This window comes from Macrobrachium nipponense, chromosome 36 (genome assembly GCF_015104395.2).
Source record: "Macrobrachium nipponense isolate FS-2020 chromosome 36, ASM1510439v2, whole genome shotgun sequence".
Classification (NCBI taxonomy): domain Eukaryota; kingdom Metazoa; phylum Arthropoda; class Malacostraca; order Decapoda; family Palaemonidae; genus Macrobrachium; species Macrobrachium nipponense.
Genome location: NC_087220.1, coordinates 49,573,069 through 49,599,396, shown reverse-complemented (window position 1 = coordinate 49,599,396; position 26,328 = coordinate 49,573,069). Strand labels below are relative to the sequence as shown.

At 40.3% G+C, this 26,328-nt stretch overlaps 1 protein-coding gene across 1 annotated transcript in view; it reads left to right on the top strand.

Moving 5' to 3' along the window:
- The first annotated feature begins 7,833 nt into the window (after positions 1-7,833).
- Positions 7,834-26,328, top strand: part of LOC135203620 (E3 ubiquitin-protein ligase RAD18-like) — a 48,637-nt gene continuing 30,142 nt past the window's right edge. The window contains exon 1 of the mRNA XM_064233451.1: positions 7,834-7,991. The gene's annotated coding sequence lies outside the window, so the exon portion shown is untranslated. The remainder of the gene's footprint in view (positions 7,992-26,328) is intronic.

Here is a 26,328-nt window from a genome sequence, read left to right as displayed (position 1 = left end):
CATTGTTGCAATGAGCGATTTGAAACAAAGTGAAACAACGTTGAGTGTGTGTAAATTAATTATGGCCTATGAACAGTTCTATGAAATCCGGATTAGAGCAGTGAAGCTCTTAGTAATATACGCATGTGAGAGCTTTGAAGCTCTTGGGTTAACAATGTGTTTGGCAATGGTTTTTGAGGTTTTCTGTGTTGTAGATTTTCCATTGTATTAATGATATTTTGTTAATTTTTATGCCTTTGTGAGCTGCATCCTTGTTCCTTTGCCACCCCTCCTGTTGGATATCATGTTTTGTAAGTTTATTATTTTTACATTCTTGCCTTTGTTTTTTGTTTTTTTGCAGGGTTATATAAAACCTCGTGTTTGGCTTGTAGGTCTTTTTAACGACTATTGAGTTTTCTTTCAAGTATACCAAGTTATTTACTGTAAAAAAAATATTTATGTATATATTTTTTTTCTTGGGAGAGGTGTCACTTTGTTGTGATATTTTATTCTTGGTTATTTTATTATTCTTGTTTTTGTTATGTATAATGGATTTTTATATAAAAAAATCCATTAAGTTTGTTTTTCCTTTCCGCCAAATTTTTTTCAAAAAAATTATTTACCATTTTTTAGGGTTGGTTTTCCTCCTCCCCGGTGGTTTGGTCTGTTTTTGGTAATTGCCACTAATGACCATTCTGTCTTTTCATATATTTGTGAGTGAGTGGTGCTGTCACCGTGGCTGTGTCGGAGATTTTTTCGACTGAAGGAGTCAGTTGATCTCCGAGCCTTATTACCCTCCCCCTGGTGACTGCTGGATTTGATACATAACGCCTGCTTGGACGTACTTTCACTCTTGAAGGATTACTCTTCATCCTGCTTCACCCTCGGCTCAGTAAATGTCGAGGGGCTCTCGCTTTGCCAAGGTATAGGTGACTGATATTTGTTGGGATATCCAAGCGATCTTTGACTTGTTTCTTTTGGACGTCCCGGGTTTCCTGGAGGATCATCCTCGTGGACGTAGGATCGCTGCTTTATGGGCCCGGTCGAGTACCATATGTACATTCATCACTTCGCCCCTTCAGTTTTGTCTCTGGACGCAGAGACATATAAATATTTATAAAAGATCACGGTTATAACTCCAATGTTACGGAGGACAGAAACTCATATGTAATTAAGGAGATCACGGCAATAGCTCCAGTGTTTCAGAGGAGGGAAACCACCGTTAGGTTATTTAGCTTGTGATTATTAGGTTATTCTTACTTTCCGAATACCTTCTCCTGTCTGAACCCCCTTCTTCTTTTGGATGTATCTTTGCCTTACTATCTTCAATGGGTAAGTGCGTTGTTTTATAAGTATTTCAGGGTGATTGATTTTCATTAATATATGTACTGTGAGGTTCAGGAATAACTTCTGTCTTTATGTTTTGTATTAAATTTAAGTGTTTTTGTGGTGTTTCGTTTTCCCCCATGAATTAATTTTTGCACTCTTGATATTATTTGAGAGCTATTCCACTGATTGTGGACTTAGCTTCTTGTTGTGAACAGAATTTAGTAAGAAAGTTATTTAATTTTTAGTAACGGAGGAAAAGGACCTTTACACATGCTACTAGACACATGACCACCACATGCTACTGCTAAAGCACACCACTGTGCCTTAGTCAGAGTAGTTTCAGATAACACTTGGATGGAAGGGGCTGCTAAAAATTCCTGAGTATCGAATGGAGCCATTTTTCTCCAATACAATTCTTACAATAAAATGCAAAAACAAGTATATGGTCACTCTTCTAATAAAATATATTCCTAACACCACCAATATAAGCTAGAGTGATAATGTGATTTGTTTTCCTTCCTGGTCTCTGGGGATTAATAATACTTGGTACATAAAGTGCCAAATATCCTGGGTCTCTGGGCACCATTAATACTTGTGACGAAGTAGCAAAAGATCTGTGTCTGGGCACCATTAATGTTGGTTAACCCAAATTGCCAAGTATCTGGTTATTTCACTTACCATTTGTACTTGTTAGCACAAGAGACCCTTTTATTCCTGGGTCTGGGACACCCTTTGTACTTAGGGCACAGTTTGTTCAAGTACCTGGTTATTACTTACCTCATTACAGCCAGACACCTGACCCTTCATCACAAATACTAAACGACTGAATACTCTAAAGGTAACAGTGATCCCTTATAGAAATGAACAGTCAAGAAAACAATCGGTCTAAGTTCATTAAAATAGATGTGAGGTAATCTTAATTAAAGGGCATCACTCCTGCAATTTCAAATCTAAGTATTTCCCTGATTCTGATTTATTTGTGGGAAACGGCACAATTATCACTATATTTCTACCTAAATAAAACAAAATATAATAGTATATTGTTATATACTAGTGGAAGTAAATGAAACTCTTCCGAAAATTTTAAATACAAAAATTTATTTCTAAATTTAAAATTTATGAGTGAAATTCACAACCTCAGGGAAATTGTTATTACTTGAAAACAAAAGTTTAATTAATTCTTGAACTAATTATTAAGCAAAACGAAATCAAAGTTTATCCGGAAAATTAATTAAATTAAATCATAAAGCAATAATTAAATTTGAAATTAAATTTAATTATACAAATTAATTTGCAAGTGTTAGATTCAAACAATTACACAGTATAATATTATTCAAACCAATTAAACAAAATAAAGACAATGCAAAAAACATCATGCATAATAGAAACAATTAAAGCATGACAGTACAAACATTAAGCATATGAAATGAACATGTCAAAAGAACAAAGCAAAAGAAAAATATATTGAAAATGATAATTTTATCCAATGGTAAAATAAAACCTCGAAGTGCACTTCAAAACATTTGTAAAATACCTTATACGCAGCTGCAGCTTCTCACTCAAGAGAAAGGCCTGTTACACACTTTTACACTTTCGTGGGCGCCTTCACAAAACCAATAGAAATACTATGTTCAGATTCCATAAACAACACATATTTTACAAAGAATTACATGAGTGACCTTCTCAAATACAAATGTAAGTTACATTATTGCGTTAATGAAACACTTACGAACGAGCGAGCGCGAGAGGGAGAGCTTTGAGAGAGAGAGAGAGAGTCCTATCCCTCACACCAGCGGCTAGGTCTCAGAATCAAATGACTCGTTCTCTATCCCCAAAAGCGTATGGGCGATTAGCATCTAGTTCAAGACGAAAATATATTACGTCATCTCTCTATGTTGAATATGAATAACATCATTGTAGGGAATAAACAAGGCCCCTTGTTTAGTTACAGGCCAGACTGGAACTATGAAAAAATTAGCTTAGGTAAGGTATTCTCAAGATGTGAAAAAAACAACCCTCTTGAGGTTACATATAAGCGCTCACTCTTTCTCTCTGTCTTACATATGTTTCAAAATGAAAAGTTGCACTACTTAATATGTGTTATCTTTATATGTGGGAATCTGAACACCAAAAAACATACATTTCATAACATGATACACAGGTTCTGAGGTGAATTAATCATATTACCAAAATTATAATTGCATTACAAAACTTACATTATAAGATATATATATATATATATATATATATATATATATATATATATATATATAATATATATATAACTGAATCACGAAAGTTAGGAACGTGATAAATCCATAAATAAAGATATATGCCACGAGGGAAAATAAACAATGGAGTATCCGCGAGATCTTTTGACATTGAAACATACTTTACTTTAGCAGATGAACTGACATACATGAGGAAATGACGATACACGAAAGGTCGTATAATTGACAGATAGGGATTATAAAGAGATTAGTACCTAGAATCCGACACACCTAGAAGATGAGTAACCTTCCCAAACAAGCAAAAAACATGGGTACAATTAAAAGTTTAAGACAATCTGCTCAGACACAAGGGCAAGACAATTAAAGGATTATTATAGGTGACAGCTATTCAGAGCTTTGGTAAACAAAAACATATTCACAATACATATTCACAATACATATTAAACATACTTATACAACGAAGATATCTCTAAGGCAACTAATTTTATTTAAGTCTGTAATTATATCTTAAAGGTCATTCTTAAACATGTTACAAATACAAAGGTCTAAATGAAACAGGCCACGACTAATAGTAAAATTGCAATGAGAAGTAAGTTGTATTAAAGCAGATTCTAAAAGATTTCGTGATAAGACATCTTTTGACCTTGCAATTACTGAACTACCAATCCAATTTATTCGGTGGTTATTTTCACTTAAGTGAATGAATATTGCATTAGATGTCTGCCCAGTTTTTACAGAATATTTATGCTGGCTTAACCTTACTTCTAAGCCCTTGCTCGACTGTCCGAGATAAAATGAGGGACAATCCATACATGGAATTTTATATATTATGTTGTTGCTTTCTCTGGGGCCATTTTTTATTAACATTCCTTTTAGTGTGTTATTATAGGAAAAAAACAAGGTTGACCTTAAAGGCTTTTAGCAATGATTTAATGGTTTCAAATCCGTTGAAATAAGGCTAACTGAGAATGTTCTTGTAATTTTCTTTCTCCGTGTTACTTACACTATAAAACTTTTTGTGGCCTTTATTATAACAAATATCTAATATATGTGAATGATAACATAAATCTTTCCCTATTTTTCTTATGTATTCAATTTCTTGATCCAAATATTGGAGACTGACAATGCGCAATGCTCGTAAAAACATAGGAGAAAAATTTATATTTTTATGTTAAGATGGTTGTAAACCTATCAAGTAAACAAATAAGTGACAATGTTGTGAGTGCGCTTGGATATGGTTTATCTTTCTTTATAACTTTCCGAAAAAATTCTGTTCCCACAGAATTTTTTCGGAAAGTAAGATTTATTGGCCAAGACAAAAAGAGTATTGAACTATTAGAGAAATTTAAAGTAATTAATCCTAAATTACCCTACTTTCATGGCCTTCCCAAACCTCACAAAGACAATCTTCCATTCAGACCCATCGTTTCATGTGCCGGAGCTTTCAATTACAAAATTTCTAAATGGTTAGCTGACCTCCTTTCCCCTTTTTTAGGTACTTTTTCTCCCAGTCACATTAAACATTCGGAAGATTTTTGTCACATATTCACAACATAAAACTTTTAAGCCTTGACGTAGATTCCCTATTCACAAAAGTTCCAGTACAGGACGTTCTTCATTTTTTGAGGGAACAATTATCCCCCTATTCAGATCATTTCCCATTGGCGCTTGACAAAGTAATAAAGTTAGTTGAAAGATGTGCATCTAATAACGTATTTTCATTCGGGGAATCATTCTACAAGCAAATATTCGGGTGTAGTATGGGTAGTCCTTTAAGTCCTATTTTAGCCAATCTGTACATGGAATACTTTGAAACTACAGTAATAAATGCAATAAAACCCAAAAACATGCTGTGGATGAGATATGTAGATTATATTCTAACATTTTGGGATAATAGGTGGGGCAATTTTAATGAATCCCTTCCAAAATTAAACACATTGGTGCCCAGCATCAAATTTAAAGTTGAATGGGAAACAGACAACAAAATTCCTTTTCTTGATGTTTTAATAATCAGAGACACGGCAGAATACAAATTTACCATATACAGAAAACTAACGTTCTCACTCTCATACATTCACTACTTTAGCTATCATGACATTGCTATCAAGATAGGTGTAGCCAGCAACCTGTTCTTAAGAGCCTTACGAATTTGTTCCCCAGATTTCCTGGAAAAAGAATTTGAACTAATTCGTAAGCAACTTTCGTCTTTAAAGTATCCTGACCATATAATTAAGAAAGCAATTCACAAAGCAAACAATTTTCTACCGACCCCCTAAAGACATGACCAGAGATACACCCAACAATAAGATAAAAATTCCACACCTGGACATGATTAAGAAGGTGACTCAGACCCTCGGAAAATCTAACCCTTTTGCATTTACTTATTCAAACACCTTAGCCAAATCCCTGGTTAACGTCCAACAAAAGACATCCCCCAAGGACACTGGGGTTTATCAAATCCCATGCCAGGACTGTGACCAATCTTACATCGGATTTACAGGTAAATCACTTCCCCAGAGATTAATACAACACAAACGGTCAGTTAGGTATGGACAACAGAACTCAGCTATTTTCAACCATATAAATGAACATAACCATAGAATAAACTGGAGTTTGTCACATATAATTTATAGCAGCAACTGCCGGTACAAGAGTCAAATGATGGAATCGGCCTTAATAAAAGAGAGGCAGGTAATGAACATCTCAAAAGGAGCATGGGTTTCAGATACGATCGACAAGATTTTCATTCAACCAACGCTTATGAAGATTAAAGGAAGATTATCAGCGGGGGTGACCTAAATTGGCTTGCCTGTGGATGGACCTATTGGTATAAATACCACCTTTTCTGTAAACCTTTCTCATTCATCTACCTGAGGAGGGAGACAGCAGTCTCTGATATATGGTACTTTTCTCTCCATATTTTGGTGTTTTTGTGGGCTCCTTTTATTAGATGGAATTCTGTTGTAACAGAACATTTTTACCAGTCAAATATATATATATATATATATATATATATATATATATATATATATATATATATATATATAGTTTTTAAAGAAGATATATATTACAGGAGGCTAGAAATAAGTGTAAAACTGAATCAACAAAAACGACAAACTCTGGCATCATCCTTCGCTCAGCACATGCCTGATAGTGGACAATTTAGTAGAGGAAGTGATGAACATATCAATTAAAAGGAAATTACTTCCGAAGTTCCGTCGATAACGAAATGCTTCATCATCATCAATTTTGTATGATGATATGCAGAAGGTTTTTTGGTCATAGTTCGCTAAAGTAAATAACAGAAGAAAAAGAGACCTCTCAAAGCACGACACCAATATTATTCAATAGGAAAGGACAGTAACTTAAGTGTTCAGAAAACTTAGTGATAAACCAATATTCAAAGTTAAATTTTAAATTTTAACAGTTAGAAAAGCAGCTAAATTAATGGTAAAAACTTCAAATGATAGATCATATGGACCAGCTCAAGATATATATAGATTGGTCTTATTCTATATACTTTGGACCAGCTGAGGGCTTGCAAAACAAATCACGGCTAATGTCAACGTATGTACCTTTCATTTTCAGGTCTAATTTTGTAAATTATTTTTTTGTATGTTGACCTCCACAGTGGCCTTGCCTCCACTCCCTCGCGGCAATTATTACTATTTTGAAAATGACAATGTAGTAGTAGTAGTTATGGATCGAGGCAATGCCTATGCAACGGCGCCTCTTAATCTTGGTTTTTTAAAATTTGTTTAGCTCTTTCCTTTTTTTCTCTCTTTTTTTCCACATCAAGTATATGGTTTCTTTTCTTATTTCGTTGTTACCTGAAAATAGAAATTTTCCCACTACGTCACTTTCCTTCTCTTCATAGGGTTGTTGTAGCCCTATTGCTTTAACCCGTTCTTCTATATAAGTACCACAATATAAAAGGAAATGAAATATGTCTTCCACTGTATCATTGCAAAAAGGACAACAGGTGTTCTCATTCTGGTGCCTTTTTGCTATATTTAAATTAAGAGAGTTGGTTCTGGCTTTGAAGAGAAGGGCTGAACCAATTGACAAGTCGGGACAAGGCGTTTCGAGGTACTGGTATTTCGCACCCAGTAGCTTTGACTTTAGTATGGTCTTAAAACTTTCTTATTTTATTGCTTGCGTCATACAGATACAAGATAGTGTTATATTATTAGGATTCGGTGTGATCAGATTGCCAATTTTAGCGCGTAACGTCATTATCATATGAATTACGCCTCTTAAATCCTGCTAAGACTTGCTGAGCTTAGGGTGGTAGTGAATAGCGTTAATTCACCCGTTTGTTTTGGTCGTAATGGCGCCAACTGATTGTAAACAAACACTATGAGTTGAAATTTACGTAAGCAGCTCTTGAATATGCCTGTTTAGCGAACTTCGTTGGTCACCTCAAGATTTCATATCCTGCGAGGAATTCAGGTAATACGAAAGACAGCTTTTATATTAAATGACAAGTAAATAATAAGGTGCCACTAAATATTGGTGGAGGAGACGAGCGGCGAAGCAGCTTCGGGCTCAGAGTTTAGCTATTGTAAGCTTTTTTTAATACCTACCTAGGGTAAACAACCGCGTGGACTGGCCAACTCACCGACTACCGCGGCTAGGCCACCCTCAGAAAAAGTACTTTTAGGGTAAAAAACCGCAGGGTACAGAAGTGGACCATGTATGATCAACGTGAACAATCCCAAAAAAGTACATTAGCCTATAACGCGTCCTGACATCGGAGATGGGCATCAGTCGCGACTTGTTGGTGAGAAACGGAGCTAAAGACCTCTACTCTCCTTTCGAAGTAAATATTTTCTCCAAAGTTAGAAATTAAGGCCAAATTTTAAGATTTAAACTGAGGGTAGTGAAATGGCGGTACAAGGCAGTCTAAATCTCACCAAAACGCGTTCAACATTTTACTTACAACTCGAAATATTTAGAAGATTGATGCCATCTCGATGTTTACGGAGTCGCTTGTTGTCAGTTCAAATTAAACCCATTTCCCTGTAGACTAGGTAGGTATATTACCACGGCAGGCCAACCAGGCCACCTACAATCAATGTTTGCCACCCTCCGAAAAAGTACATTATAACGCGTCCTGACACCCGAGATGGGCATCAGTCGCGACTTGTTGTTGGTGAGAAACGGAGCTAAAGACCTCTACTCTCCTTTCGAAGTAAGTATTTTCTCCAAAGTTAGAAATTAAGGCCAAATTTTAAGATTAAACAGAGGGTACTGAAAATGGCGCCCACGGCAGTGGAAATCTCACCAAACGCTTTAGAATTTTTACTTACAACTAAAAATGTTTCGAAGATTGACGCCATCTCGATGTTTACGGAGTCGCTTGTGTCAACAAACTTTCCATTTCCTGTGATAAATCCGCACACCACTTGTACCCACAGACGCTGGAGCACTTTTATCACAACAATCGAAACACGATTTCTCACCAACAAACAAGCCAGGAGTAAACAGCTGTTTTGGTAGAAGATGACGAGAAGCGTGCTCTTAGCTAATTTTTAAATAAGTAGTAAAACATCAATATTTTACTATTTATGATGATTAATTTGAAAAATATTCGTTATTGAAAAAGTAACTCGACTCTGACTCAAATTTAAGTAATTATTTTTATGAATTAGAACGTTCTTTTAAGTTCTGTATTATGACGTCACGACATCTTGACTTTCGTACCTATTGTAAATAATTGCTATACTCAACTGTCATTGCAGAACAGTTTACCAGTTATTCATGCAGATTGGTTTATCAGCTATACATGTAATTGTTATAATCGTAATGCGCATATATAGGCTATCTTTATTATTTACTTTTTGGATATATGAAGATGTTTTACTGCTGGATTATCGCCGTAGTGTGACGCAATCGTTTTTCGGTCCATGGGCCTCTGTCTGTTTTCGCACCATAAGAAATTATGGGGCCGAATTTGCCAATGACCAGAAAGTTGTTAAAAGAGGAAAGTTAGCATTGAGGGGCATATGTTTTGACTGAGAAAAAAGAAAAAAATACAAATTTATTCAATAGCTTAGCTTTGTAAAAAGTACTTGGTTATAAAAACTTGATTGACAACTAAGCAGCATGTCTACTATGGGTTTCAGAGACATTGCAAGCACGTTTTTTGGGCAATACCTATTTCTGTAACGAACACTCGTAACAGAACGAGATTTTGCTATAGTGCATTACACCCAGTGCCGTAATTTATAAGTGTATCGTGAATCACTAATCGTAAAGAATAACGACACTTGTCCTTGTACCAAGAGACAAAAACTCCATTATGCAGAAATGGATACGAACACGTGTATAAACGCTCACCTACCTCCTCTCCCCCACCCACACCCCCCCCTGCCACCGCCATCCCTTTTCTTCTTCGTTCCTCCTCCGCCTTCCTTTCTCTCTCTCTCTCTCTGTTGCCATTCGGTATGTGTTGACCCTCCAAACTGGGTATAAGACTACACACAAAACGTTGAAATTGGTGAAATTAGGCTATGTATTGGAAGTATATATACATAAATATTAAAGCAATTTTATCATTATTGCATTACTATGACAACTAGAATTCATGAAACAGTTTATAATAATGGAACGGCGTTATGTTTGAAGGCCCTCCACTAATGTGGCAACGATGATTTTGCCATTCTTAGCATGGCAAAACATTAAAGCATGCAAACATTAAAGGTTACATTTTATTTCCTTGGCATACGATTATTAAAGAAATTCAAAAATACTAATAAGACTGAAATCAATGAAAAGTGCTAGCAAAAAACAAAAAAGCAAAAAAAAAAAACGTAGTCGTTCCTCTGCACTTTTCCGTATTCGTTCCTCTATGGTTTTCGGCAGCCAGATGTACGAAAACGTTAGAAACATTTGATTTTATCTACTTTAGAAATATCTGTAATTTTCGGGGTAATTTGGTTGCAAAAAAGGATAATATACATGAATTAAATCAAAATTTTTAAATAACAAAGTAAATTTAAACTAATAACGAGTAAAAGTAACAGTTTAGGGAATAAAACTTTTGCAGGTTTCGTCGTCTGTCGTCGTCTGCTGTTCGTAATTGTGTTTATGGCGCGCGCGCTTAGAAACCAGGAACAGCAAACGGGTTTAAAGTGCAATGTGGAGTGAACTGAGACCAAAATGTGTATAATAACAATCAAATAAGCACTGTGGAGTTTCAGTTGTGATGGCAGTAAGGATAAAAACCACCGATTACAGGTAAGAATGAATTCAGTTCCAACCATAACCCCGGGAATAACAAGTTTCATACTTTCACTAATATAGGCAACAAAATGTTGTTTTATTGTGCTGATTACAACTGCAATTCTTGAGTAAGATCAATAAAACGTTACATACATACGCTAACATTGTTCAAATGAGTGCTGGGAAGGCTGGGGAAAGATGGTGGCCGTCATGATGAGAACCGTCCATGCAAAACGTAGCCGCCATATTGGATTTCAAAACTGCCTTGAAAACATATTTTACGAAGAGCTCACATGCTTATTTTAGTTCATATGGGCTTCATATATCACATATGTTGACGAAACTTCAGTCTTTTAAATGGTATGCTTAGAGTTGCAATTGTATTCATGTTTCACCAATTAAATATCGAGTGAATAAGACCCGTCTACCGTTGATGAGGGTTGGCCTGTGTGATATTCTACCCTAAATCCGCACACCACTTGTACCCACAGACGCTTGGGCACTTTCATCACAACAATCGGAAAACGGTCCCTACGGCTTGTTGTTAGGTAGTAAACAACTGTTTTGATAGAAGAAGACGACAAATCGTGCGCTTCAATAATTTTTTAAATAAATAGTAAAACATCAATATTTTACATTTTGTTCATGAAACTTACCTGTCAGATATATATATAGCTGTATTCTCCGACGTCCGACAGAATTTCAAAACTCCCGGCACACGCAGTGGGCGGCCAGGTGGTTAGTACCCATTCCCGCCGCTGGGAGGCGGATATCAGGAATCATTCCCATTTTCTATTCAGATTTTTCTCTGTCGCGGTAGTGAAAACACCTTTTGTTCATGAAACTTACCTGTCAGATATATATATAGCTGTATTCTCCGAAGTCCGACAGAATTTCAAAACTCCCGGCACACGCAGTGGGCGGCCAGGTGGTTAGTACCCATTCCCGCCGCTGGGAGGCGGATATCAGGAATCATTCCCATTTTCTATTCAGATTTTTCTCTGTCGCGGTAGTGAAAACACCTGTTTCCACTACCTCCGCCTAGGATTTTGAAACTTCATTAGCCGCTTAAGTATCCTACTTATTTTTTTGAATGATTGACTTGGATTTGTGGCTAGGCATACGCTATCATAAATTAATTAAAATTTTTTCATTGCATATGATGTCTGAATCTAGTTAGCCTAGTTTCAGACTTTGTTGTCTGCAACGGGTAAGGGGAGGCTACCGAAACTTCGGTAGACACTCGCTTAGTATACATGACGTTACATGTTTTCTTTGTTGAAAGATCAATGTAATTAGTGTAATGTTGACTGATTCCGAAAGAGACGTATGATTCGTATGTACGCAAATTAGAGCGTGATAGAATCAGGAGGTCTTCCTCCACAGTAACAGAAGTTAGGATAATGAACTACTAACCTCCAGTAGACTTTATTTTGCCTAACCCTGTGGTATGGCTTACGGCCTAGAGGAAGTTCTGTGAGAAGTAATGCCCTTTCTATTATGGTGGATTACATCAAGTAAGCTTGAAAAAGTGCTCGCTCTCCAATCAGTGTTGTGAGTGTAGTGATGTTGATTTTGCCCCTAGTGTTGTGGAGGGGCGTCAGATCGGCCTTATAATGCCTCTAGGTCTAGACCTCTGTCGGACTCCCAGGACCACAGGGAGAGGGCATGTCGAAAGCCGAAGGAGGGTTACGAGGAACCCCCACCGATCTGGCGTCCCTTCGGCAAGACCTGAAGACGCTTCTCAGGCTGCCAAAGATCGTGCACGTGCACGAATCCTGAAGGATTGCTTCTCGTCCTCTGAGGCGTCCTCACCCGTACAGGGGTTGGAGCTCTCGGAAGGACTCGCGCCCTTTAAATAGAAGCTTATTGAGGAGGAACGCCTTCACTCCTCTCTCTATTGTCGTGCGATTGTAATCGCCGCCTTAACAATTTTGACGACTTTCCAACACATGGAGGAAAGAAGAAGGAAATAGGAAGAACGCTGTTAAGCGCCCAGATCGCCTATCATTCTTTACTGTGAAAAGGAAGAAGGCGTACCCTAAGGCGTCCTTTGAGTGGTTTGTCGGAAGTGTCGATGAGGTGACAGAGACGCAAGATGTCGCACAAGCGGCCGCCGTCTTTGTCAGGAGTTGCGAACGTCCATAATACTCGTCGGACGACGATCAACGTACATCGGCTATGACTAGCACGCTTCATGAGCGGCGCTCCCTTGAGGCAGGACGCTTTTGAGGACGCTTTCGGACGCCTCCGTATTTGATAAGCAACAGTCATGTCGAAGTTTTTACCAAGACGTACGGGAGAAACCTTGGTTTCTTAATAAGAATCTTATCGACGTTTGGGTATGATGGCGGATAGGAAATATCTACTTCCTTCCGTAAACTCCCTAGAGATGAACAGGAATTCTGTCTCTTTCCGTCTCTTCCGCGATTTATGAGGAAATTACGAAGATTTAAAGAGTTCCTGGATTAACTTCCTTCCTTAAGGAAATATATTCTCTTTCTATCGTTCTATTAACGAAAAGAACGAAGATAGTAAAAGTTTTTTCCTTTCTCTATCTGCCTCGGCAGGGAAAGAAGGTAGTAGAGTATCTGCTGTATGATAATACGATACGGTCAAATCATAAGCACATACCGTAGTTACTTCTTTGCTGTGCAACTCTATTACCAGTATCCTTACAGGACTTTCCTAGGAAGGACTACGCTTAAAGGGATTGTTATGACAATACCTAATTAGCTTCTAGATTTATCGAAGTCTTGTTTCGCTTAAATATACATTAATAAGAACTTCCTGAAGTTCGATAATAATTTTATGATTCCTTTATTGAATGGAGTAGCTGGCAACTCGGAAGAGTTAAGGCCAGACAGCTAACGGAGGGGGCTGCTATCGCTTAGACCAACGCAGTAACCATCTATTGCTCAGTCATGAGAGGTCGGTCCTGCGGGATGAATGACTAACCGTATCTCTCCCCTACAATCGCGGTCTTAGCGCCTCGGATTGAGGGGATAGTTAAGCAAACATAAATAAAATATTGTCTGCCTTTTGCTAAGAAACGTTCAATAAGAAAGATATTCCAGCCTTTCAATGCTGATTACCGTAGGTAACATTATTAAAGGAATCTAACGCAGCAGAACACTATATATTATATAATGTTCTCATGCTTACGAAAGCATGGCTTATTAGAGTACATGCTTAGTGAGAAGATGAATGTAGTAGAGAATTCACTTTTAAGTCTACGGTATGGTCAAGTCTTATGGCCTTTCATGCATCAGGGCGCTCGACAAGATCCTCTCTGAGATGCCCTTGGTGTTCTAGGCACCAATACGCTCGGTAAGACTCTCGCGAGGACGTCTCTTGAAGATGCTCAACGTCCTACGCATTGAGACGTGAGGAAGCTTTTGCCGATGCTCGACGTCCTACACGAAGAGACGCTCATCAGGACGCTCTGGAAGACGCTCGACGTCATAAACATTGATAAGGTTTTTGGGAAGACGCTCGATGTCTTACACATCTGGACGCTCGCCAGGACGCTAGCGAGGACGCTTTTGAAGACGTTCGGCATCCTACACGTCATGTCGCTCAGCATGAGCACTTACCAGGACGTTCTTCCAGATGTCTACTTTGCTTTCTACGAAGGGAGCGTTCAATAGAATCCATGACTTGATGAATTCCAGAAAAACTGTAAGCAGATTTCGGTGTAATAAAACGCCTCGTCTACTTTCGGGACGGCGCTGCAAAGGGGGAACATTAAGGTCCTACCTGTCGTAAGCCCAGTCTCTGATTAGGAATCTTGCCCCCCCCTTCCTCGATTTCTGCGGGTAATCGGGAAAAACTATGCTCGAATTCCTGGATTACTTTCGTCATGTAAATGGTTAGTTCTCATTGACAAAGATCTTCATAACATTTTATCGCTTAAGCGGATAAGCTCTCATTAACAAAATTCGAGAGAGCTCTCATTCATTAGTCGGAGGCTCATCCAGGAAAAAGACTTGTAGACTACGTCCATGAAGTCTTATGTCCAATATCATAAGAAGCTTGAACTGTCCTTTTCGATCCTCGGTTCTCACTTGATCTCCATTCGAATAATGTTAATTCGTTCTCTTGGCAAAGAGAACGAAGACAGTCAATTTCCATTCTCCTCTCTTCCTCGTCGAGGAAAGAATGTAGTAGAGAATTTTATGTTCAAGTGAACTACAATACTTACGTATTTTATCTTTGCGTCATATTACTAATGTAGGGTTCAAGTCATATACGCATATCATGGTTACCTCTACAGATGGCAACCGAAAAGACGGTTATTGTAAATGTATTTAATCGGTCCTTCCTTCAAACTTCCAGGAGTTTCGCTGGTAAGACAACGCTAAAGGTATTGTTACAACAACATAAACTCAGCGTCGGCATCTAGCGAATTATGTTTCGCTTAAATATGCCTGCTTGAGAATTTCCTTATCGATAATAGTAACAAACCTATTCCTTCGTAGAAGAGAGTAGCGGGTAACTCAGGCAGAATAGTGCGAGACGAGAGGTTGCTGTCATTGTGGATGACGCAGTATATTTAATCGGTACTCCAGGCAACTTTCCAGGAGTTTCCGATTTAACATTTGGTTAATTAAGCGTAATGTTACGACAACACAAAATCAGCTTCTGTATTTAGCGAATTTTGTTTCGCTTAAATATGCCAACTTGAGAGTTTTCCGTTCAAATAATGTAAAAATCTATCCTTAGATGGAATAGAATAGCTGGCAAACTCGGCATAAGACTGCGAGAAGGTGAACATAAGCTGCTGCCTGCTGCCTGTGACTGTCACAGTGTCACCAACTCAGTATCAGGTAGTCGCTGTTAAGCTCAGTCGGTTACGTCTCTCTCTCCCGCGGGATTGATTGACGAACCATATCTCTACCCTACAATCATGACTTTCGCCTCGGGTTGAGGGGATTTCTAGTAATCATGAATAAACACGATTCCTATTGCTAAGAAATTTTCAACAGAGATATCTCTTAGACCTGTTCAGCGCTGCTTACCGCACTGTAACAGAATTCTGTACGAGTTTACCGCGGCATAGCACTATAATAATGCTCTCCTGCTTATGCAAAGCGCAGCCTTATTAGGGAAGGAAGCATGCTTAGTGAGGGAATGGATGAGTCTGCTGGGGACCATTTCCTCGCTGGAGAAGCTTGTTTCCTGAATAGACTGCAATTCAGACCTCTACAGTTTTTCCATGCAGGAGGACTGAAATAACATCAAAGATCTAGAAATAATTCTAAACATCTCTCAATGGGTTGACGATCACCTCAGGTGATACCGAGAGGGTGCCAGGCATCCGGACAGAGGTACAGAGGTCTGGCACATAATCTAAGAGAATTAATTGGAAGCAATTGGTTGGCTCTCCAGTTCCTCGAAGAGTGAGTTTTTGGTCGATTGGTCCAAATCATCTCAGATAATTTCGCAGCTCTCTCATATCCCAAGAAGAGAGAGATGGTTATCGACATAGGCACGGAACGTAACGATCCTCAAGAGGTTCGTTACACTATTGCACGTCCGTGCGGATCTTCTCGATCGGCGGCAGCAACTACTGACGTCTGAGTAATCCTCGCTTAGAAGTATGTCGAGAGTTGTGGAGACGTTGGAGACGTCCTTTCGTAGATTTCTTTCGCAATATTGAAGACGAAGAAGCTTCCTCTACGTTGCTCCCTTATTCTCGATTCGAGAGCGGTAGCAATAGACGCAATCATATAGTATGGAATGGGGATAGTTGGTTAGTCTCTTTTTCCCCTATTCAAAAGCTTAGGAAATCTGATAAGATAATCGCTGGCGTCAGAGGAGCGAGAAAGACGTGATCGCCCATGTTGGCCTTCGAGAGGCTGGATTCGCAGAGGTCACGTCCTTCAGAGGCATTTTCCCCAAGGACCCTTCCCGAGAGAATCGGTCTACTCTAACAGCCTCACTTCGAGAGGTACCTAAAACCTCTCCGCTCTGAGTCTGGATGCGTTCAGACTGTCGAGAAGCGAGAGGATTTTTCAAGATTAATTACAAGTCTCATTGCCAAAGCAAAGCAGTGCTGCATATTTTGCAGTGTACCAATCGGAGTGGGCCGATTCTGGAGATAGTGCAGGAAGAATGACTGCTCCTACACCTCCACCTCTGTTAATTACTTTACCGTCTTCCCTTTCCGTCTGAATTATGGGATAAGCTAACAGTCCCAACGATTGTAGAATACGGAAATATGTTTTGTTGACGGCCTCTAGGCTCAAGAGATTCGGATCTGTCAAACAACAAAGCCCTTCACGATCTTTGAGGTCTGCGGAAATCTTGATGGAACTTAGACGTAGTCTGAAGTTCTTGATGTCAAAGCATTTCGAACCTCCCTTTCTGTAAACTTAATACACGTGACCAGAAAGGCTAATTTTCTAACCACTCTAGCTACGGCAATGAGGGTTAGTGAGGTTTTAGCCATCATCAGAGGTTTTGGCTTTAGAGGACATAATTCGGTTTCCTCTAAGCCTTCCGTTCTTGCTAAGAACGAAAACCCGTCTAACCCTTGACCCAGAGGCCTGGAGATCAAGGGATGGCACAAAATTTATTGGGCAAGAGCCACAGAGAGTCCTGTGCCCTGTCGGGGCTCAAGTTTTATCTTGATAAAACTAAAGAAAGTCAAGGTCATTCGGACAATCTGCGTGTTCCGTAAAAGACCAGACTTGCCCATGTCGAAAGAACGCCCTGGCGTTATTTTTAAGGATTCTTTCTAAGAGGCTCATTCGTCATGTTTGAACAAAGATTTGAAACCTTTTAAAGTAAATGCTCACGAGGTGAGGCGGCGGCCTCGGAAGCATTCAACAGAGCAGACACTCAGTAATATCCTGAGTGCCACGTTTGAGCGAGGCAACTCTGTGTTCGCTTCACACTCCCGACGGGATGTGAAGACGACATATGAGATCTGCGAGTCGCTAGGACCATACATATCCGTAGAAATATTATTGGAGGCAGGAAGCGCACGAATCCTATCCTATAGAAAAGGGATAGGTGTGCTTTTAACTTTGAAGGGTTGGTCGCTTGAGGCGCTTTCCCCCTTTCGTTAGACCTAGAAGTTTATGGGACTAACTTCGATAGGTTAGGTCAGGGGTGGTTTTAGCTTCGTTGCCCTCACAGTATGGTCAATATGGTCCTAGTCACATTGTGGTCACGCTCCCGTTGACAGATCATCTAGAGCGCACCAACTACACAGGTCACTACCTTGTTGGCAAACTCTAGTAAAGCAAAAGCAGACTTCGGTGACAGTAATCAAGAAGTCAGCTATGCTAACAGGTAAGGAATCAAGATGTCAATCATCTGCACTTGAGGTGTTTCCTAATCCTTCTATTCTGTCCCTTCCCACCTCCAATGGTGGGATTCAGCTATATATATCTGACAGGTAAGTTTCATGAACAAAATGTTATTGTTATGATACAATAAAGTTTGTTCATACTTACCTGGCAGATATATATAATTAAAGTACCCACCCACCTCCCCTCAGGGGACAGTGGTAAAAATCTGAATAGAAAAATGGGAATGATTCTGATAGAAAATGGGAATGATTCCATATCCGCCTCCCACGGCGGCGGGAATGGGTACTAACCACCTGGCCGCCCACTGCGTGTGCCGGGAGTTTTGAATTCTGTCGGACTTCGGAGAATACAAGCTATATAATATAGCTGCCCAGGTTAATTATGAAAACCAAACTTTTGTTGTATCATAACAATAACATGTTTTTCCACTACCTCCGCCTAGGATTTTGAAACTTCATTAGCCGCTTAAGTATCCTACTTATTTTTTTGAATGATTGACTTGGATTTGTGGCTAGGCATACGCTATCATAAATTAATTAAATTTTTTCATTGCATATGATGTCTGAATCTAGGTAGCCTAGTTTCAGATTTTGTTTCTGCAACGGGTAAGGGGAGGCTACCGAAACCTCTTGGTAGACACTCGTTTTAGTATACATGCGTTTACATGTTTTCTTTGTTGAGAGATCAATGTAATTAGTGTATGTTTGACTGATTCCGAAAGAGACGTATGATTCGTATGTACGCAAATTAGAGCGTGATAGAATCAGGAGGTCTTCCCTCCCCCCCCCCACAGTAACGGAAGTTAGGATAATGAACCTTACTAACCTCCAGTAGACTTTATTTTGCCTAACCCTGTGGTATTGGGCTTACGGGCCTAGAGGAAGTTCTGTGAGAAGTAATGCCCTTTCTATTATTGTGGATTACATCAAGTAAGCTTGAAAAAGTGCTCGCTCTCCAATCAGTGTTGTGAGTGTAGTGATGTTGATTTTGCCCCTAGTGTTGGTGGAGGGGGCGTCAGATCGGTCCTATAACGCCTCTAGGTCTAAACCTCTGTCGGACTCCAGGACCAGGGAGGGGGCAAGTTGAAAACCGAAGGAGGGTTACGGGAACCCCCCCACCGATCTGGCGTCCCTTCGGCAGGATAAGGCTGCCAAAGATCGTGCACGTGCACGAATCATGAAAGATTGCTTCTCGTCCTCCGAGGCGTCCTCCCCGCAAGGTTGGAGCTCTCGGAAGGACTCGCGCCCTCTAAGAAGCTTTAGAGAAGAGGACGCTTCACGTCCTCTCTCTCGTCAGGAGGGAACGTCAGATCCGCCCCATAACGCCTCTAGGCCTGGACCTCTGTCGGACTCCCAGGATAGGGAGAGGGCATGTCGAAAGCCGAAGGAGGGTTACGGGGAACCCACATCGATCTGGCGTCCCTTCGGCTTGACTTAATATCGATAAGCGTGACAAAGACGCAAAATGTCGCACAGGCGGCTGTCGTCTTGGTCAAGAGATTAAAAATGTCCTTAAGGCAGGACCCTCACAAGACGCCTTTCGAGACATTCAACGCTCTATCGAGAGGAACGACTTCGTTTGCACTTCCTCCATCTAGACTGAAAGGGAGAGCTGGGATCTGGTACGAAACAGGAGAACGAATAAGCAGGATTGAAAGCACCGTCTTCTTCTCAAGGAGATTCGCCAATTTGGTGGACGCTCCAAGGAGGTCTTATTTGTCATCGGCTAAGGTGTCCTCCTCCCCTCTCATGGCGTTATGTATACGTTATGTGCGTTCGCTTTACTACGAAACGGGATATTGTTCAAGCTCATAAGATTGACGTCCGGCAAGCTGATTTGCATAGTCAAATAGCTCGCCAAGACGCATCTTACTCGTCCCTAAGGGACGCTCTGTCAGCGGACAGAGATGACACTGGACAGACTATCCTAGTTTTCGACAGGAGAAGGGCAAAGAATTCCTCATACCCAGAACACACAGGCGTCCTTTTAAATGCCCTTCTGCATGTCGATGACCGTGACAAAGACGCAAGATGTCGCACAGCCGGCCGTCGTTTTTGTCAAGAGTGGCGAAGTCCTGAAGACTCGTCCTGATGACGATCACCGTACTTATGCTTAGGACGCTCGCGTTTGCATGAGCGGCTCTCCCTCGCCAGGAAGCCTCTCAAGTTACTCGTGTTGACGCACGTCATTCACTATACCGCTTCCCTTGATGTTCGTCACTCTTCTATTCCGGACGCTCTTCAAGACGCTCAAAGAATGCAATCAGGACGTTCGGCAAGCACCTCGCGACGATGCCTTTCGGAACGCTCGGCGTTCCTTTTTTGAGCGCGTGTCTGGATATGTTCATTTGCATTACTAAGACGCAAAATGTTGCACAGGCGGCCACCATCTTTGTTAGAAGGTAACGAAAGTCTTTAAGGCCGCTCTTGGAGACGATAGCCTTACGTCTTCCTATAGTGCTCTCACACTTCAGGAGCAGTGTGCGGCTCTCCAGGACGCTTTTCTCGGGTGGCCGTTTCAGAAGACTCTAACGACGTCATAAACATTGATAAGCTTTTTGGAAGAAGACAGCTCGAGTGTACTACACATCTGGTACTTCTCACCTCCAGGACGCTAGAACTCACACGCAGGACGACTCGCCAAGGAACGCTAGCGAGGACGCTTTTGAAGACGCTCGGCATCCTACACGTCATGACGCTCGGTAGAGCACGCCAGGACGTTCTTCAGAACGATAGGCGTCCTACGCATCAAGATTCAGCAGGATTCCCTGCAAGAACGCTCTTCAAGAGAGCGTCGTCGAAGTAGAGGAGGAGTTTGGTCTCGTCAAGATGTCTACTTCTCTTTCTACGAAGGGAGCGTTCAAGAGAATCCATCACTTGATGAATTCCAGGAAAACTGTAAGCAGATTTCGGTGTCATAAAACGCCTCGTCTGCTTTCGGGATTGCGCTGCCGAAGGGGACATTAAGGTCATTCCTGTCGTAAGCCCAGTCTCTAATCAGGAATCCTGCCCCTTCCTCGATTTCTGCGGGAATCGGGAAGGCTATATGCTCGAATTCCTGGATTACTTTCGTCATGCAATTGGGTTAGTTCTCATTGACAAGTTCTTAATAACATTTTATCGCATAAGCGGATAAGTAACAAAATTTCGAAAGAGCTCTCATTCATTAGTCAGAGGCTCATCCAGGAAAAAGACTTATAGACTACGTCCATGAGTCTTATGTCAAATATCATAAGAAGCTTGAACTTTCTTTTCGATCTTCGGTTCTCACTTGAGGATTTCCATTTGAATAATATTATTCCTTTTCTTGGCAAAGAGAATGAAGACAGTCGATTTCCATTCTCTCTCTTCCTCGTCGAGGAAAGAATGTAGTAGAGAATTAGATGTTCAAGTGACTGCAATACTTAGGTATTTTATCTTCGCTCATATTACTAATGTAAGTTCAAGTCATATACGCATATCGTGGTTTACCTCTACAGATGGCAACCGAAAGGACTGTTATTTTAAGTGTATTTAATCGGTCCTCCCTTCTGCAAACTTCCAGGAGTTTTCCGGTGTAAGGACAATGCTTGAAGGTATTGTTACAACAACACCAACTCAGCTTCTGCATGTAGCGAATTATGTTTCGCTTAAATATGCCCTGCTTGAGAATTTTCTTATGATCGATAATAGTAACGAACCTATTCCTTCGTAGAAGAGAGTAGCTGGTAACTCAGGCAGAATAGTGCCGAAACGAGAGGTTGCTGTCATTGTGGATGACGCAGTATAATTTAATCGGTACTCCCGGCAACTTTCCAGGAGTTTCCGATTTAACATTTGGTTAATTAAGCGTTAATGTTACGACAACCAAAACAAAATCCAGCTTCTGTATTAGCGAATTCTGGTTTCGCTTCGATTATGCCAAACTTGAGAGTTTACTGTTCAAATAATGGAAAATCTATTCCTTAGATGAATAGAATAGCTGCAACTCGGGCATAAGACTGCGAGAAGGTGAACATAAGCTGCTGCCTGTAACTGTCACAGTGTCTCACACTGTCACCAACTCAGTGTTAGGTAAGCTCCTTGTACTGCTCAGTCGGTTACGCTCTCTCTCTCCCGCGGGATTGATTTACGAACCGTATCTCTGCCCTACAATCATGACTTTCGCCTCGGGTTGAGGGATTTCTGGTAATCATGAATAAACGACTTCCTTTTACTAAGAAATTTTCAACAGAGATATCTCTTAGACATGTTCGGCGCTGCTTACCGCACTGTAAACAGAATTCTGTACGAGTCTACCGCAGCATAGCACTATAATAATGCTCTCCTGCTTATGCAAAGCGCAGCCTTATTAGGGTTTTGGGAAGGAAGCATGCTTAGTGAGGGAATGGATGAGTCTGCTGGGGACCATTTCCTCGCTGGAGAAGCTTGTTTCCTGAATAGACTGCAATTCAGACCTCTACAGTTTTTTCCTACAGGAGAACTGAAATAACATCAAAGATCTAGAGATAATTCTAAAACGTCTCTCAATGGGGTTTAAGGATCACTCAGGTGATAATGAGAGGGAGCCAGGCATCCGGACAGAGGTCCTGGCACATAATCTAAAAGAACTGGAAGCAATTTGGTTGGCTCTCCAGTTCCTCGAAGAGTGAGGTTTTTGGTCGAGTGGTCCAAATCATCTCAGATAATTCCGCAGCTCTCTCATATCCCAAGAAAAGAGATATGGTTTATCGCATAGGCACGGAACGTAACGATCCTTAAGAGGTTCGTTACACGATTCGCACGTCCGTGCGGATCTTCTCGATCGACGGCAGCAACTACTGACGTTTGACTTTTGAGTAATCCTCGCTTAGAAGTATGTCGAGAGTTGTGGAGACTTTGGGGACGTCCTTTCGTAGATTTTGCAATATTGAAGACGAAGAAGCTTCCTCTACGTTGCGCCCTTATTCTCGATCCGAGAGCGGTAGCAATAGACGCCATCCTATAGTATGGAATGGGGATAGTTGGTTAGCCCTTTTCCCCTATTCAAAGCTTAGGAAATGTAATAAGATAATCGCTGGCGTCAGAGGGAGTGAGAAAGACGCTGATCGCCCCATGTTGGCCTTCGAGAGGCTGGATTCACAGAGGTCACGTCCTTCAGAGAGCACTTTCCAAGGACCCTTCCCGAGAGAATCGGTCTACTCTAACAGCCTCACTTCGAGAGGTACCTAAAATCTCTCCGATCTGAGTCTGATGCGTTCAGACTGTCAAGAAGCGAGAGGATCTTCAAGATTATTGCAAGTCTCATTGCCAAAGCAAGCAGTGCTGCATATTTTGCAGTGTACCAATCGGAGTGGCCGTTTCTGGACATAGGGCAGGAAGAATGACTGTTCCTCTACCTCTGACCTCTGTGAATGACTTTACCGCCTTCCCATTCCGTCTGAAGTATGGGATAAGCTAACAGTCCCAACGATTGTAGAATACGGAAATATGTTGTTGACAGGCCTCTAGGCTCAGAGATTCGATCTGTCAAACAACAAAGCCCTTCACGATCTTTGAGGTCTGCGGAAATCTTGATGGATACTTAGACGTAGTCTGAAGTTCTTGATGTCAAAAGCATTTCGAACCCTCCCTCCTTTTCTGTAAACTTAATACACGTGACCAGAAAGGCTAATTTTCTAACCACTCTAGCTACGGAAATGAGGGTTAGTGAGGTTTTAGCCATCATCAGAGGTTTTCTTTAGAGGACATAATCGGTGTCCTCTAAGCCTTCCGTTCTTGCTAAGAACGAAAACCCGTCTAACCCTTGGCCCAGAGGCCTGGAGATCAAGGGGATGGCACAAATTATTGGGCAAGAGCCACAGAGAGTCCTGTGCCCTGTCGGGGCTCTCAAGTTTTTATCTTGATAAAACTAAAGAAGTCAAGGTCATTCGGACATCTGCGGTGTTCCGTAAAAAGACCAGACTTGCCCATGTCGAAGAACGCCCTGGCGTTATTTTTAAGGAGTCTTTCTAAGAGGCTCATTCGTCATGTTTGAACAAAGATTTGAAACCTTTTAAAGTAATGCTCACGAGGTGAGGGCGCGGCCTCGGAAGCATTTCAACAGAGCATGACACTCAGTAATATCCTGAGTGCCACGTTTGAGCGAAGCAACTCTGTGTTCGCTTCACACTCCCCGACGGGATGTGAAGACGACATATGAGATCTGCGAGTCGCTAGGACCATACATATCCGTAGAAATATTATTGGAGGCAGGAAGCAGCACGAATCCTATCCTATAGAAAAAGGGATAGGTGTGCTTTTAACTTTGAAGGGTGGTCGCTTGAGGCGCTTTCCTTTCGTTAGCCTAGAAGTTATGGGACTAACTTCGATAGGTTAGGTCAGGTGGTGGTTTTAGCTTCGTTGCCCTCACAGTATGGTCAATATGGTCTAGTCACATTGTGGTCACGCCCCCGTTGACAGATCATCTAGAGCGCACCAACTACACAGGTCACTACCTTGTTGGCAACTCTAGTAAAGCAAAAGCAGACTTCGGTGACAGTAATCAAGAAGTCAGCTATGCTAACAGGTAAGGAATCAAGATGTCAATCAATCTGCACTTGAGGTGTTTCCTAAATCCTTCTATTCTGTCCCTTCCCACCTCCAAATGGTGGGATTCAGCTATATATATATCTGACAGGTAAGTTTTCATGAACAAAATGTTATTGTTATGATACAATAAAGTTTGTTCATACTTACCTGGCAGATATATATAATTAGTACCCACCCACCTCCCTCAGGGGACAGTGGTATGAAAAATCTGAATAGAAAATAAAAATGGGAATGATTCCTGATATCCGCCTCCCAGCGGCGGGAATGGGTTACTAACCACTGGCCGCCCACTGCGTGTGCCGGGAGTTTTGAAATTCTGTCGGACGTCGGAGTATACAGCTATATATAATCTGCCAGGTAAGTATGAACAAACTTATTGTATCATAACAATAACATATTTATGATGATTAATTTGAAACACTCGTTATTGAAAAAGTAACTCGATTCTGACTCAAATTTAGGTAATTATTTTTTGGAATTAGAACGTTCTTTTAAGTCCTGTATTATGACGTCACGAAATCTTGACTTTCGTACCTAGGGGGAAAAACCAGCGACTACCAACCCTTATCACGGTTTCAGGTCTTATTCACTCGATATTTAAATGGTGAAACAAGAATACAATTTACAACTCCAAGCATACAATTCAAAAGATTGAAGTTTCGTCAACATAATGTGATATATGAAAGCCCCCATACGAACTAAAATAAGCATGTAACGCTCTTCGTAAAATATTTTTTGTTTTCAAGGCAGTTTTGAAATCCAATATGGCGGCTACCGTGGGATGTACAGGTTTTGATCAATGACGAAAATCATCTTTCCCAGTCTTCCCAGCAATCATTTGAACAATGTTAGCGTATGTATGTAACATTTATTGATCTTACTCAAGATTGCAGTTGTAATCAGCACAATAAAACAACATTTTGTTGCCTATATTACTGAAAGTATGAAACTTTTTGGGTTATTCCGGGATCATGGTTTGAACTGAATTCATTCTTACCTTGTATTGTGGTTTTTTATCCTACTGCCATCACAACTGAAACTCCACAGTGCTTATTTGATTGTTAATATACACATTTTGGTCTCAGTTCACTCCACATTGCACTTTAAACCAGTTGCTGTTCCTGGTTCCTAAGCGCGCGCGCCACAAACACAGTTACGAACAGCAGACGACGAAACTGCAAAGTTATATTCCCTAAATTGTTTACTTTACTCGTTATTTAATTCAAATTTACTTTGTTTTTTAAAAATTTTAATTTAATTCATGTATATTATCCCTTTTTTGCAACCAAATTACCCCGAAAAATTACAGATATTTCTAAAGTAGATACAATCAAATGTTTCTAATGTTTTCGTACATCTGGCTGCCGAAAACCATAGAGGAACGACTACGGAATTATATACATATTTTTTTTTTTTTTTTTGCTTTTTTGTTTTTGCTAGCACTTTTCATTGATTTCAGTCTATATTAGTATTTTGAATTTCTTTAATAACCGTATGCCAGAAATAAATGTAACCTTTAATGTTTGCATGCTTTAATGTTTGCATGCTAAGAATGACAAAATCATCGTTGCCACATTAGTGGAGGCTTCACACATATGCCGTTTCATTATTATAAACTTTCATGAATTCTAGTTGTCATAGTAATGCAATAATGATAAAATTGCTTTAATATTTATGTATATATACTTCCAA